This window comes from Salvelinus namaycush, chromosome 8, assembly GCF_016432855.1.
Source record: "Salvelinus namaycush isolate Seneca chromosome 8, SaNama_1.0, whole genome shotgun sequence".
In the NCBI taxonomy this organism is placed as follows: Eukaryota; Metazoa; Chordata; class Actinopteri; order Salmoniformes; family Salmonidae; genus Salvelinus; species Salvelinus namaycush.
The window spans coordinates 15,726,583-15,744,001 of record NC_052314.1 but is presented as its reverse complement, the minus strand read 5'-3'; positions in this window follow the sequence as shown (position 1 = coordinate 15,744,001).

Below are 17,419 nucleotides of genomic sequence, written 5' to 3'. Positions count from 1 at the left end.
CGCCTGAAGGTACCACGTTCATCTGTACAAACAATAGTGCGCAAGTATAAACACCATGGGACCACGCAGCCGTCATACCGCTCAGGAAGGAGACGCGTTCTGTCTCCTAGAGATGAACGTACTTTGGTGCGAAAAGTGCAAATCAATCCCAGAACAACAGCAAAGTACCTTGTGAAGATGCTGGAGGAAACAGGTACAAAAGTATCTATATCCACAGTAAAACAAGTCCTATATCGACATAACCTGAAAGGCCTCTCAGCAAGGAAGAAGCCACTGCTCCAGAACCGCCATAGAAAAGCCAGACTACGGTTTGCAACTGCACATGGGGACAAAGATCGTACTTTTTAGAGAAATGTCCTCTAGTCTGATGAAACAAAAATAAAACTGTTTGGCCATAATAACCATTATTATGTTTGGAGGAAAAAGGGGGATGCTTGCAAGCTGAAGAACACCATCCCAACCGTGAAGCACGGGGGAAGAAGCATCATGTTGTGGGGGTGCTTTGCTGCAGGAGGGACTGGTGCACTTCACAAAATAAATGGCATCATGAGGGAGGAAAATTATGTGGATATATTGAAGCAACATCCCAAGACACCAGTTAGGAAGTTAAATCTTGGTCGCAAATGGGTCTTCCAAATGGACAATGATCCCAAGCATACTTCCAAAGTTGTGGCAAAATGGCTTAAGGACAACAAATTCAAGGTATTGGAATGGCCATCACAAAGCCCTGACCTCAATCCTATAGAAAATATGTGGGCAGAACTGAAAAAGCGGGTGCGAGCAAGGAGGCCTACAAACCTGACTCCGTTACACCAGCTCTGTCAGGAGGAATGGGCCAAAATTCACCCAACTTATTGTGGGAAGCTTGTGGAAGGCTACCCGAAATGTTTGACCCAAGTTAAACAATTTAAAGGCAATGCTACCAAATACTAACTGAGTGTATGTAAACTTCTGACCCACTGGGAATGTGATGAAAGAAATACAAGCTAAAATAAGTAATTCTCTCTACTATTATTACTATTATTCATATAGTGTGTCACGTTCCTGACCTTATTTTCCTTTTGTTTAGCTTTGTTTAGTTGGTCAGGACGTGAGCTGGGTGGGCAGTCTATGTTATTTGTTTCTATGTTTAGGTTCATTGTTATTTAGCCTTATATGGTTCTCAATCAGGGGCAGGTGTTTGACGTTTCCTCTGATTGAGAACCATATTAAGGTAGGCTGTTCACACCGTTTGTTTGTGGGTGATTGTCTTCCGTGTCAGTGTTTGTACCACACGGGACTGTTTCGTTTTGTTTAGTCTGTACCTGTTCGTGCGTTCTTCGTTATATGTAAGTTCTCATGTTCAGGTCTGTTGACGTCAGTTGTTGTTTTGTATAGTTTGTCAGTGTTCGTCGTTTCGTCTTTAAAATAAATAAATCATGTATTCTCCACAAGCTGCGTTTTGGTCCGATCCCTGCTCCTCCTCAGACGAGGAGGAGAACATTCGTTACATAGTGGTGATCCTAACTGACCTAAGACAGGGAATTTTTACTAGGATTAAATGTCTGGAATTGTGAAAAACTGAGTTTAAATGTATTTGGCTAGGTGTATGTAAACTTCTGACTTTAACTGTATTATGTGACTTATTATTTTAAGCACATTTGAACTCATTAACTTATTTAGGCTTGCCATAACAAAGGGGTTGAATACTTATTGACTTAGACATTTCAGCTTTTCATTTTTTATTAATTTGTAAAAATCTCTGAAAACATAATTCCACCCTGACATTATTCGATATTGTGTGTAAGCATGTGACACAATCTAATTTAATAGATTTTAAATTCAGGGGTGTGAATACTTTCTGTATTTGACAGCAAATGCCATTGCATCATTTCTGCCAACTATATACTGAACAAAAACTTAAACACAACATGTAAAGTGAGCCTAAATCAAAGATCCCACAAAAAGCTTATTTCTCTCAAATTTTGTGCATAAATGTGTTTACATCCCTGTTAGTGAGCATATCTTCTTTGCCAAGATATTCCATCCACGAGACTGTTTTGGCATATCACGAAGCTGACTAAACAGCATGATCATTACACAGGAGCACCTTGTCCTGGGGATGATAAAAGGTCACTCTAAAATGTGCAGTTTTGTCGCACAACACCATACGACAGCTTTAAAACATTTTTTAGGGACCGTGCAATTGGCATGCTGACTGCCGGAATGTCCACCAGAGCTGTGGCCAGATCATTTACTGTTCATTTCTCTACCATAAGCCGACTCCATTGTCGTTTTACAGAATTTGGCAGTATGTCCAACCGGCCTCACAAATGCAGACCAAGTGTAACCATGCAAGTCTAGGACCTCCACATCTGGCTTCTTCACCTTCGGGATCATCTGAGGGAGCGCTGAGGAGTATTTCTGTCTGTAATATAGCCCTTTAGTGGGGAAAAATATAACTCTGATTTGCTGGGCCTGACTCCCAAGTGGGTGAGCCTATGCTCTCTCAGGCTGCGCCATTACCCAGTCATGTGAAATCCATAGATGAGGGCCTAATGAATTTATTTTAATTGACTGATTTCCTTATACGAACTGTAACTCAGTAAATTCTTTGAAATTGTTGCATGTGGCGTTCATATTTTTGTTCAGTATATATTTACCTCCACACTGAAAGTTTGATCAATACTACTAGAGGGAGCGTGGCTTTCTTGCCAAATAACCTGATTTAAACCAAGGGAAATTGATTTTTTTCAGTTTGCACTGGTTTCAATTTGGAGAGCTTCGGCACTGATTATTCCAAGCAATAAGGGAGAGTGGTCAGAGAGGAAAGAGGTGAAGAAAGAGGTGAATAAAAAAAGAAGAAAGCAACAGAGGCTAAATAGAACACATCAGATTTAGAATATTAAGGAGACGGAAGAGAGAAAGCAGGTTGAGGGTAAATGAAAGGATGATGAGAGGAAGCAGGTTGAGGGTAAATGAAAGGATGATGAGAGGAAGCAGGTTGAGGGTAAATGAAAGGATGATGAGAGGAAGCAGGTTGAGGGTAAATGAAAGGATGAAGATAGAAAGCAGGTTGAGGGTAAATGAAAGGATGATGAGAGGAAGCAGGTTAGGGTAAATGAAAGGATGATGAGAGGAAGCAGGTTGAGGGTAAATTAAAGGATGAAGATAGAAAGCAGGTTGAGGGTAAATTAAAGGATGATGAGAGGAAGCAGGTTGAGGGTAAATGAAAGGATGATGAGAGAAAGCAGGTTGAGGGTAAATTAAAGGATGATGAGAGCAAGCAGGTTGAGGGTAAATGAAAGAATGATGAGAGGAAGCAGGTTGAGGGTAAATGAAAGGATGATGAGAGGAAGCAGGTTGAGGGTAAATGAAAGGATGAAGATAGAAAGCAGTTTGAAGGTAAATTAAAGGATGATGAGAGGAAGCAGGTTGAGGGTAAATGAAAGGATGATGAGAGGAAGCAGGTTGAGGGTAAATTAAAGGATGATGAGAGGAAGCAGGTTAGGGTAAATGAAAGGATGATGAGAGAAAGCAGGTTGAGGGTAAATGAAAGGATGATGAGAGAAATGTGTTGTGCAGGGATCAATGCAGGCAGACACAGGGAGGAGTCTGTGTTCATGCTTGCTATATGCAGTCAATCTATACAGTTATACGTACTTCAAGGACAACACACACTTGACAACTGTGTCTAGTGTTAGCGTTATATGGGTCTCTTTTACATGATTGCATGAAGACATGTTGTGTCAGGACAACACAGTAATTCAACTGTTTATGCACATGAAACATGTTGTGTCAGGACAACACAGTAATTCAACTGTTTATGCACATGAAGACATGTTGTGTCAGGACAACACAGTAATTCAACTGTTTATGCACATGAAGACATGTTGTGTCAGGACAACACAGTAATTCAACTGTTTATGCACATGAAGACATGTTGTGTCAGGACAACACAGTAATTCAACTGTTTATGCACATGAAGACATGTTGTGTCAGGACAACACAGTAATTCAACTGTTTATGCACATGAAGACATGTTGTGTCAGGACAACACAGTAATTCAACTGTTTATGCACATGAAGACATGTTGTGTCAGGACAACACAGTAATTCAACTGTTTATGCACATGAAGACATGTTGTGTCAGGACAACACAGTAATTCAACTGTTTATGCACATGAAACATGGGAAATATATTTTTAAACAAGCCAACCACTAGCTCTAGCCTCAGATTTCCTTCCTTTCCATCGGTTCTTGTTTTCTGTGAATGACTAATACATTCATCTCAAGTACATATTCTCTAGCCTGGCAACCAGACTGATTCTGTATTCAAGTCGCCTACACTGTTGCCTTGTTTGGTAAAAGATGTCCACACGTCTCCCTAAAGTAGAGACACAATGGCAGACATGCTTGTTATTTCCTCCCACAACAGTGGGAGGATGAGTCAGAGTGTTACATCCGTGAAAACAAGAAACACTCACTATAAGTACTGGGAATGATCATTATGGGGGTGGACTATGGATCTGTCTCCCTCTGTTCGTACATAGGTTAGTATGTATGTTTGTAACACATGATATATCAGACACCACTGGACCGATGTTTAGGAAACTTGGGTGAAGGATGCGGCATTCACATTGATTGGCCCAAGAGGGGCACTATAGTAACTGAAATGCCAAACTTTGAGCAAGCATATATCTTGTACAGTTTACGCTACAGTCATGACATTTTATACGTGTATGCATCTCCTCATGAGAAACAAGTTTCCCATGAGGATCTAAAAGATCCGCCTATTCACAGAAATGTTGAAAGGGTGTGTAGACTATCTATACACAATGCAATTCCATACAGATACAGTTGACAATTAATAATTTTTGGCAATGTTTTTATTTTATATATTTTTTGGAATAATCACATGTAATGTCCCCCACAATGAAATCTGTCTCCATACTATGAATCTGATGACGACAAAGAGGCCATGCTCTTGTGCGTTCGTTTGTGCGTTAGACAGACACCACTTGCCCCATTTTCACTAAACTCAGGTGAATGATGCATTTTGCCATGGAGATCCGACATTTAAAACTTCCATTATGGTGGCTCCTACAGGGAATGAAGATGAAGCATTCATTTGATCCAATTGATAGAAGATTGAATTGATTGCCTTATGGAGGCAGGGTTACTATTGCCATAAATCATCTTAACCGTCAAGTCCCCTATTTAGGGGACTTTGACCAGTTCTGGATCGGTTCCAGACCTTTTTTCTGTGTACTTTTTTCTGCGCTCCGTGAAAGGTGCTTTACACTCCCTAAAAGCGCTGGTTGTACCAATTCATATACACTATTGCAAGCGCACCTTCACAGATACAGGAAATCGTCCATTTGTACAGGGAATTACATGTTCTGGCCTATCCAGACAAAGGAACGATTTATTGTGCCTGTGACCTTGTAGCTGTGCTTGCAATAGCGCATACGAAACAGGAGAGCCGAGCGGATGCAACAATATACGTTTTATCTTGCTGTGATGGACTGATAGCTCTCAACAAGAAAAAATACGAAATCATTTAGTAGAGTTGAAAACAGAGACCACGTTCTCTTGGTCACAGACGGACAAAATCATATTGTGCTTAAAGCTTGTTGTAACAAGTCTGCACACATTTGAATAGTGTCTCTGAGTCAGAGGAAGTTTGGCAGAAATGTCTCTGCAGTCAGTTATATGAAATGGTACTTATATTGTACTGTCGCTAAGTATGATCATACTATATTTATTTTACATTTATAAGAAAGGTGAAATCTTATAATAAGTCATTTATAATTTGATTGTTACTACATATATTTAGAAACCATGTCTGTAATTTCAAGACCTATTGCCCCACTTTTGTTTAATAGTGTTACGCACGCCTCTGAGAAGAGGGAACGCAACACCTCAACTCCCCGTGAAGTGAAAGAGGTATGGACTGTAGGTGTGAGTAAGGATGACAAAAGTCAGAATTTACCGTTTACTAGGATTTATTTCCTTAAACGGTAATATGGGGAAAAGGGGCTGGACGGAACCAAAGCAAAGAAAGTAAATATCAAAGCTTCCCCTCTCCTATCTAACCAGCCTACCCACTTAACTTACCTAACTTAGCACCACCTGGTGCCCTAACCAAAATACAGGGGGTGGTCCGCCCAGGTCTTACCTAGTGTGCCTAGACATTGAATATACTACGGGTATATGTATGCCCGCGGGCCTCTTGCCTAAGCACTCCCAAAGTGCCTTCTTCCCCCCTGGGCACAAATGAAACAGAACAACAAACAATTTCAATAATCAAAACAGTGCGTCCTATAACACATAACAGACATAACCAATCAGCTCCCTCAGCAACAACTTACATAGTACATACCAAATCTCTTTGAGAAACAACCAACACTTTATCACAATCAAATTCTCCAGAAAAAAATCTCTCTCTCTCTCTCTCTCTCTCTCTCTCTCTCTCTCTCTCTCTCTCTCTCTCTCTCTCTCTCTCTCTCTCTCTCTCTCTCTCTCTCTCTCTCTCTCTCTCTCTCTCTCTCTCTCTCTCTCTCTCTCTCTCTCTCTCTCTCTCTCTCTCTCTCTCTCTCTCTCTCTCTCTCTCTCTCTCTCTCTCTCTCTCTAATCTCTCTCTCTAATCTCTCCAAAATATTCAATCTCCTCTCCTCCTGAACAGAACACTGGCTTTTATATAGCTTCAGGAGTCTAATTGGATACAGCTGCATCTTGACGAGGGGGCGGGGTCAGCTCTCTAATCATCCATTAGCCATTGAGTCGACCAATCAGCTGGTTGGGGAGGCTTCCAGGAAGCCATCTCCTGAAACACACACACTCAAATACAACACAGAAACTGGGGAACGTAACAAATAGAACAAAAAATCACATATAATCAATATTTGTACTATGTACTTGAGCTTGTGTCCTCAATAGTGAGAACACCTCCGCAATTTATAAAAAATGTTCCAGACCTTTCTCAAACTATGCAGCATTACCAGTTATTGTTTATGGCCATCTCATGAAAAACGATAACTTTTTTGGTATGTCTATTTAGGCAGAAATCAAAAATGTTCCCTAATGTTCAAGAGGCCATGAGAGCCAATCTATGCTTGATCAGAAAAGGTGGTCAGAGGCGCTGTGTGGGTGGTGTGAGGCAATTGCAGAGTCTCCGGAGGCACACAGAGGCCAAATTGAGCTCTGTACTACATTGCCACGTGCCTCTCATATCTTGTGACAATGCGGGGGCTCCGTATAGCTCCGCATTGACATGATTGGTTGACGGTAGGTGAGGGTGGAAGGTACTGTACTCACTTCCTTGACAACTTCCTTCACACAAGCTCTGCACTGCTCAGCGAAGCGCAAGAAGTATGAATGCCCTGACTTCTGCAGAGGCCATATCACCTTAATACTGTACGGCCAATGCAGACGTCAGATTGACCATGCAGATTTGTTTATTCACTCACTGCCCATTAACAATGTATATTACTGCTGACACAGAGAGGATAAACACAACCAGGGCCTGATCACATGATGGCAGATACCTATTCATACTGTACAATCTTAGAATGTATTAACATTTTACATTTGGTAACGATGTCAATTCGCTCTCTCTCCGTCTCTAATCCATCTCTCATTAGACAGAAAGTAAGATTAGCAGCACCCAACAGGGGAAGGAAAAGTGTCAAACTGTCTCTGTAATTTGAGGAGAAGATTATGATTAGTTATTACAAGTTTTAATCTGATTTTTAACTAACGTCTCCATAGCCATCTCATCAACTTTGACATATTCAGTGAAACTGACAGTGTCAGTGAGGTTGCATGTTGGACCATGGTGTATTTTCCTTAACCACTGTTTGAACTGGCACACATTCTACCCTCAAGCTATAGACCGGGGTCATCCCCCTGACATTTATTACCATTTACCTTTCAAGTGCCATTGACTCTATTGACAGTAACGAAAAATGATGTGGTCTTTGGGGCATCGACACAACCTACTCTGTACGCTATACTGTATGTGTTGCTCTTATCTCAGCATTGACTCATTTAACCTTTGTCACTGACTCAATCTCTATTCCTATTGCATACATACATATGTATGTCAAATCCCATCCCCTGCATCAGCCAGTTGCACTTGTACAGTATTGAGTATATTTCCTCAACCTAAAACAATAGGATCCTTTTCAAGCAACTCATACCAGTCTCATAATATCAAAACCCACTCACACCTTGCTTGCCATTGCCAGAGAGGTATTATTACACGAACTGGAGCTGTACAAAGAGAGAAGATAAGAGCAAACAGAAAATATGATAACAACCCAGTCATTTTCTTAATGGTGCCGGGCTCATACCCTGCTACCAGGCTGTCAAAAGTAGCCCAAAACTAGATGTGACGGACCATTTCCTCTCCCATCACTGTCTGTGACCCCATATACCGGTGCGTAACCTTTTTCCTATTCTTAGAAGCTGCTGGGCTGGCAGGATTTTAATTAAAGCCTGAGTAAATTGATGCCTGTGGACTGCAACAGTGTTTTCTTGTTGCTTTCGTTGCTTGGACACTTAATCAGTGCCTGTCATGGCGACCAGGGATCAAATAAACTGCAATTTATCAACGGCAGCACAACACTCCAAGCAGGTCGACCACCACGCAGTGACCCCCCCCACCCTCAATCATCCAAAAACTCTCTGGACATTATTTTATTGTCCAAATCATCAGGTGGTCTACGTGAACTGTCCATGCCAACGTGGCAACATTCATTTAGTAGCCATGAAGTGCTATGAAAGGCTGGTCATGGCTCACATCAACATCATCCTCCCGGACATCCTAGACCCACTCCAATTTGTATACCGCCCAACAGATCCACAGATGACGCAATCTCAATCACACTACCCACCGCCCTTTCTCACCTGGATAAAAGGAACACCCACAGTTGAAGTCGGAAGTTTACATACACCAAGCCAAATACATTTAAACTCAGTTTTTCACAATTCCTGACATTTAATCCTAGTCAAAATTCCCTGTCTTAGGTCAGTTAGGATCACTACTTTATTTTCAGAATGTGAAATGTCAGAATAATAGTAGAGAGAATGATTTATTTCAGCTTGTATTTCTTTCATCACATTCCCAGTGGGTCAGAAGTTTACATACACTCAATTAGTATTTGGTAGCATTGCCTTTAAATTGTTTAACTTGGGTCAAACGTTTTGTGTAGCCTTCCACAAGCTTCCCACAATAAGTTGGGTGAATTTTGGCCCATTCCTCCTGACAGAGCTGGTGTAACTGAGTCAGGTTTGTAGGCCTCCTTGCTCGCACACGCTTTTTCAGTTCTGCCCACAAATTTTCTATAGGATTGAGGTCAGGGCTTTGTGATGGCCACTCCAATACCTTAACTTTGTTGTCCTTAAGCCATTTTGCCACAACTTTGGAAGTATGCTTGGGGTCATTGTTCATTTGGAAGACCCATTTGCGACCAAGCATTAACTTCCTAACTGATGTCTTGAGATGTTGCTTCAATATATCCACATACTTTTCCTTCATGTTGCCATCTATTTTGTGAAGTGCACCAGTCCCTCCTGCAGCAAAGCACCCCCACCACATGATGCAGCCACCCCCGTGCTTCATGGTTGGGATGGTGTTCTTCGGCTTGCAAGGATCCCCCTTTTTCCTCCAAACATAACGATGGTCATTATGGCCAAACAGTTTTATTTTTGTTTCATCAGACCAGGGGACATCTCTCCAAAAAGTAAGATCTTTGTGCCCATGTGTACAGTAGTTGTAAACCGTAGTCTGGCTTTTCTATGGCGGTTCTGGAGCAGTGGCTTCTTCCTTGCTGAGCGGCCTTTCAGGTTATGTCGATATAGGACTTGTTTTACTGTGGATATAGATACTTTTGTACCTGTTTCCTCCAGCATCTTCACAAGGTTCTTTGCTGTTGTTCTGGGATTGATTTGCACTTTTCGCACCAAAGTACGTTCATCTCCAAGAGACAGAACACATCTCCTTCCTTAACGGTATGACGGCTGCGTGGTTCCATGGTGTTTATATTTGCATACTATTGTTTGTACAGATGAACGTGGTACCTTCAGGCGTTTGGAAATTGCTCCCAATGATGAATCAGACTTGTGGAGGTCTAATATTTTTTTTCTGAGGTCTTGGCTGATTTCTTTTGATTTTCCCATGATGTCAAGCAAAAAGGCACTGAGTTTGAAGGTAGGCCTTGAAATACATCCACAGGTACACCTCCAATTGGCTCAAATGATGTCATTTAGCCTATCAGAATCTTCTAAAGCCATGACATCATTTTCTGGAATTTCCCAAGCTGTTTAAAGGCACAATCAACTTAGTGTATGTAAACTTCTGACCGACTGGAATTGTGATACAGTGAATTATAAGTGAAATAATCTGTCTGTAAACAATTGTTGGAAAAATGTCTTGTGTCATGCACAAAGCAGATGTCCTAACCGACTTACCAAAACTATAGTTTGTTAACAAGAAATTTATGGAGTGGTTGAAAAACGAGTTTAATGACTCCAAACTAAGTGTTTGTAAACTTCCGACTTCAACTGTATGTGAGAATGCTGTTCATCAACTACAGCTCAGCGTTCAACACCATAGTGGCCACAAAGCTCATCACTAAGCTAAGGACTCTGGGACAAAACACCTCCTTCTGCAACTGGATCCTGGACTTCCTGATGGGCCGCCCCCAGGTGGTAAGAGTAGGCAACAACACGTCTGCCATGCTGATTCCACCCTCAGGGGTGTGTACTTAGTTCCCTCCTGTATTCCCTGTTCACCCTCAACTGCATGGCCAAACATGACTCCAACACCATCATTAAGTTTGCTGATGACACAACAGTGGTAGGCCTGATCACCGACAACGATGAGACGGCCTATAGGGAGCAGGTCAGAGAACTGGCAGTGTGGTGCCAGGACAACAACCTCTCCCTCAATGTGCGCAAGACAATGGAGCTGATCGTGGACTACAGGAAAAGGTGGTCCGAACAGGCCCCCACTAACATCGACGGGGCTGTAGTGGAGCGGGTTGAGAGTTTCAAATTCCTTGGTGTCCACATCACCAACGAACTATCATGATCCAAACACAAGACAGTTGTGAAGAGGGCACAACAAAAAATTTTCCCCCTCAGGAGACTGAAAAGATTTGGCATGGGCCCCCAGATTCTCAAAAGTTTCTACAGCTGCACCATCGAGAGCATCCTGACCGGTTGCATCACCACCTGGTTTGGCAACTGCTCGGCATCTGATTTTTCGAAGGAGCCACCTTTTGCCATGATGACAGCTTTGCGCACTCTTGCCATTCTTTCAATCAGCTTCACCTGGAATACTTTTCCAACAGTCTTGAAGGAGTTCCCACATATGACGAGCACTTGTTGGCTGCTTTTCCTTCACACTGCGGTCCAACTCATCCCAAACCATCCCCAATTGGGTTGAGGTTGGGTGATTGTGAAGGCCAGGTCATCTGATACAGCCCTTACACAGCCTGGAGGTGTGTTGAGTCATTGTCCTGTTGAAAAACAAATGATAGTCCCACAAAGCGCATACCAGATGGAATGGCGTATCGCTGGAGAATGCTGTTGTAGCCATGCTGGTTAACTGTGCCTTGAATTCTAAATAAATCACAGACAGTGTCACCAGGAAAGCACCCCCACACCATCACACCTCCTCTTCCGTGCTTCACGGTGGGAACCACACATGCAGATATCATCCGTTCACCTACTCTCACAAAGACAAGGCGGTTGGAACAAAAAATCTCAAATTTGGACCAACGGACAGATTTACACCGGTCTAATGTCCATTGCTCGTGTTTCTTGGCCCAAGCAAGTCTCTTCTTCTTATTGGTGTTGTTTAGTAGTGTTTGTTTTCTTCAGCAATTTGAACATGAAGGCCTGATCCATGCAGTCTCCTCTGAACAGTTGATGTTGAGATATGTCTGTTACTTGAACTCTGTGACGCATTTATTTGGGCTGCTATCTGAGGCTGGTAACTCTAATGAACTCATCCACTGCAGCAGAGGTAACTCTGGGTCTTCCTTTCCTGTGGCGGTCCTCATGAGAGACATTTTCATCATAGCGCTTGATGGTTTTTGGAACTGCACTTGAAAAAACGTTCAAAGTTCTTGTGTCTTAAAGTCATGATAGACTATCATTTCTCTTTGCTTATTTGAGCTGTTCTTGCCATAATATGGACTTGGTCTTTTGCCAAATCAAATTTTCTGTATACCCCTACCTTGTCACAAACATTTAAATGTATTCCAGCTGATTGAGAGTATGCCGAGAGTGTGCAAAGCTGTCATCATGGCAAAGGGTGGCTCCCCATTCTGTTTGAGCACCATTTTTTAATTATCTTGCTGGGGAACGTAACCCAGAAGAACTGGGACATTTTCAGCTTCTAGGAATGTTGTACAGTGGTTCGTCCTTTAAAAGTTGCAGCGTACTGCGGCACTGCGCCTTAGGAGAGATTAGACTGCAGTGGGAGACAAGTCAAAGACAGTTTCAGTACTCCAACCCCATCCTTCATAATGACTGTGTCAACCACTTGTGAACTTGAAGGCATGTTGAAAGAAGGGAGCAGGTATGGGACTGCTTCGTACCCGTATAATTCTTTAATCGTAGCCAAAGAAATCAATTTGCGTCCAGATAAGTGGGCTAGGCACTGTCTACTACAATCCCACCCTCAGGGAGCTCAATAGCAATTATGTTAGAGTGCTGCCAAGGACATGGCTGTAGATTCTCAAGTTTCAAGTTTTATTTGTCACATGCACAGGTACATTGAAATGCCTTACTTGAAAGTCCATCCACCAGTGGAGTATTCAATATTGTATGTTTAAACCTTGAGACAATTGAGACATGGATTGTGTATGTATGCCATTCAGAGGGTGAACGGGCAAGACAAAATATTTAAGTGCCTTTGAACGCACTATGGTAGTAGGTGCCAGGCGCAACGGTTTGAGTGTGTCATGAACTGCAAGGCGGCGGGGTTTTTCACTCTCAACAGCTTCCTGTGTGTATCAAGAATGGTCCACCACCCAAAGGACATCCAGCCAACTTGACACAACTGTGGGAAGTATTGGAGTCAACATGGACCAGCATCCCTGTGATAATGGAGCTGACTAGGGAAACGTTCCCGCTGTTCTTACGTTCAAACTAAAACAATGTAACTAATAATGGCATCTTTATGCTTTCGTTAATAAAATAATTATAAAAATAGTCTTTCCAAATGCAGATGTTTATTTAGTTATGGATCCATAACAAATTACTATTGGAATAAATATCAATGAAATACAGAAATATTGGAACAGAAGTTGTCTAATGAAGGTAAACAAATTGTTGCTTACTGGAAAATACTATTTCAAACACACATGTTCACGTTGTACAGCGCTATTAGCAGGTAGCTGGACAAAGGACTTGCCTAGAAGGAGGGTAGGGGGAGAATTATATCGTCAAATGTATTTCTAAGATAGGTTGGCTGTATCACAACTGGCCATGATTGGTTGCAATTTCAGTTTAATCCACCAGAAAAGACAAAACAAATAATAATCAATAGTAATTGATTGGGAGTCCCATAGAGCGGCGCACAATTGGCCCAGCATTTCTCTCCCTCTAAAAACAGAAATAAATATTTTGGCCTTTATTCAGATTACAATCGCTCACTTTCGTTTTTTTTTAAACAAAATAACCTCGTTATGTATTACAGGGATGCAAACTAGTCACCTTTCGGCAAAATTCCTATGTGATTCGTGTAGATCCAATTAGAAAAGTGAGGGGGGCTTTGGATGATTATTAGCTGTATGCAAACGAGTGATGCGCGTTTGGAGCAATACTGGCTGTATCCAAGGCTCAGCCAATCGTTCACATAACAACAGAATGCAGCATGCGACTGAAGAGAGAAGAGACAACCGATTTGCAGAGACAACCAAGTTACAGCATCAGCGTGCGCTCTGGAAAGACAGCGGGAGAGTGGAAAGGCAGTTTGTATCCATAAGTTTGCCAGTTAACTTACAGCAGCGTGTCCCCTGAACAATAACGAAGAGGTAGGTGAGAAGCCTGACCATGGAGACAGGGGTGAGAAGGTGATGAAGCATACTTCATGAGCTGTAACCGAAAAACAACTGGCATTTGGAAAGTTTGAGGTGAGGGAAAAAGTGTGGTAGAACAAGTACTGTTAGCATTGTTAAGTATCTTGCTAGCTGGATCTAATTATCTATTAGCTAGCCACATTAGCCAACTTAATTGATCAAATAATTGAGTTAATTAGCTGGCTAATAAAGTCAGACAGCTAACGTTAGCTAGCTAACGTTACAACATCAGATGAGCTAACATTAGTAACCTAACCAATTTGCTATCGTATTAACTGGTAACATTATACGACTCCTTGCCGTTCCTCAAGTTATAACGCGTTAGTTGCTTACTGGACCCTGGCAATCTGTGTGAAATGTTAACTAGCTAACAAATTAACTACTATCTGTGAACTACTGTTTTCCCTCTACAGTATGTGGTTAATTTTAATTTTGATAGCCTTCAATAGTGGCTGTACTGGAGAATTTAAAACCTTTTTTTGTAAGAACATAGTATATGAGACTGATTTTAAGAAATGTTGCCTTGTCAATAGGGGGGCGCTGTTTTCACTTTGGAAAAAATCGTGCCCAAATTAAACGGCCTTGTACTCTGTTCTAAATCATACAATATGCATATTATTATTACTATTGGATGGAAAACACTCTGAAGTTTCTAAAACAGTTTGAATTATATCTGTGAGTAAAACAGAACTCATTTGGCAGCAAACTTCCATATAGGAAGTGAAAAATCTGAAAACGAGGCTCTGTTTCAGGGCCTGCCTATTCAACTGGCTTTTATTTATCGATATGTATGCACTCCATACGCCTTCCACTAGATGTCAACAGGCAGTGGAAGGTTGAATGGGGTGTCTAGCTTGATCTGAGGCCGAATAAGAGCTTTTGGAGTGGCAGGTCCGGTATTTTGTTTGTTTTCGACGGCGCGCGGGGGACCTCGACATTGTCTTCTGAAGAGCGTTCGGTATACACGGCGAATTGCTCCGGCTCTGATTTTATTTGATACATATGAGAAAAACATCATAAAGTAGGATTTTTCAACCGAGTTTGATCAGTTTATTCAACGTTTATTGGGAATTTTGGAATTTTTCGTTCCATGCGTCAAGAGATGATGGACATGTGAGCTCGACATGGCTAGCCAAGGTTGCTAATTCGACAGAAGAAATGGACATTCTAAAGCCAAACAACGATTTATTCTGGACCTAGGACTCCTTGCACAACATTCTGATGGAAGAACAGCAAAAGTAAGACAACATTTATGATGTTATTTCGTATTTCTGTGTAATATGTTGACTCCTATTCTCCGCCGTGTTGGTGAGCGCTGTCTCACAATAACGCATACTGTATGTTGTGGTAAAGTTATTTTAAAAAATCTAACACAGCGGTTGCATTAAGAACCAGTGTATCTTTCATTTGCCATACAACAAGTATTTTTATGTAAAGTTTATGATGAGTTCTTTGGTCAGATTAGGTGAGTGTCCAAAATATCTCCGGACATTCTGGTGAATCGTTGCTACGTATTCACAATGTATAACCACAATTTGCAGCTCTAAATATGCAAATTTTCGAACAAAATGTCATGACGTCGCCTGCTTGGGTATTGCAAACCCCATCCCCCTCTCCCTGCCTTTCCCTTTCCTCCTTCAACCCATGCTGTGATCACAGAGAGACGTCGTAAATTCCTGAGAATCTCCTCATGGCCAAACAGTATTAAGAGAGAGGGTAAACTTTCAGGACAAAGGAATTTTCTCCCACCTCACAGAACTTGAGGTACGAACATATTTCATGTTCCTGCAAAAGTATAAAAGATCGGTCCAGAGAGTCCAGCTATTAACATGCCCATTGGCCACCACGTGGGAAACTCATGAGAGACTGTGGGACTACATTACCATACCGCTGTTTATATAATAACCTCAGATATGAGGTTTACATCTGTTTGTTGTATAAAATGAATGAGTGAGTATGATACTGTTTGTATAATTGTGTAATATGATTTTGGACTGTTTAAGAAAAATACAAATCCCTTTTTGATTTGAACTAAACCCGAGGACCCGCCCCTGAGCCAGTTGGGTCAGACATCCAAGGACAGCCCCTTCCTGCTATCTGAATAAAAGTCAACTCTGAGAAATTACCATTAGACCATGTTTATCCTCCATGGGGAGAACGAAGGTTGAGTACCATTGCTGAATCTTTAACCATACCACGTGGTTAAACTCTTAGCCGAATAAGAACAAGTCTTTGATATTGACTACTAGTCTGCAGCTAGGAATTCGGCATCATTGAACGCGAAGAAAGACAACTGCCGAAACATCCATTCTATAACGAATGTCACTGAACTATCCACAATAACCGAGACAGAAGGAACTCCAACAGAAACTAACTTCACTCCAACAGAAACTAATTTCTCTCCAACGATCAAGACGACACACACCGAGCGTAACTATATATATATTGATTGCAATTGTTCCCGAATGAGTGAGCGTTCATGTGTAAGGATTAGCATGTCAATTGTTATAATTGTGAACTCTGTAGTGAATTCTTAGTCGAACGCAACTTTCCCTTTGTCTAACAAGCCGCTATGCCGGTTCAGCCCACTAGGGCATATTTCTCCCATCATTTCATGTAACTATTTTACGTTTGTTTGTTTGTTTTTGCATTTCTGTGAATTAATTAGTTAGTAATAAATAAATGATTTAAGACAATTGATGTATGGATGACTCATAGTGAAGACTGGGTTCGTGCAGATAATCAACAATTTACGACGTTTGGAATGAGACTAACGTGAGGTAAAGTAAATAAATCATTAATTAGAAGACTATTGATCAGATATGAAAATATCTGAAAGGTTATATTGGGAAATTATAACTTTGTAATCTAATAACTTTCCCTGGTGCCCTCGAATTCATAGTTAATTAGTTACGTTATTACTCAAGTGATCGCGTAATCCCTAATTACAGGAATCTTTGATAAAAACTATAAGTCTTCAATTTAACGATAGCAAAGACACAACAAAAACATAAATGTATTGTATAACATGATGTTATAAGACTGTCATCTGATGAAGTTGTTCAAGGTTAGTGATTCATTTTATCTCTATTTTGTCGGTTTTGTGCAAGCTATTTTGGCGGGGAGTAAATTGCGTTGTGTGTTTGGCTACTGTAGTGAGCTAATAGAAATATATATTGTGTTTTCGCTGTAAAACACTTAAAAAATCGGAAATATTGTCTGGATTCACAAGATGTTTATCTTTCATTTGCTGTACACCATGTATTTTTCATAAATGTTTTATGATGAGTATTTATGTATTTCACGTTGCTCTCTGTAATTATTCTGGCTGCTTTGGTGCTA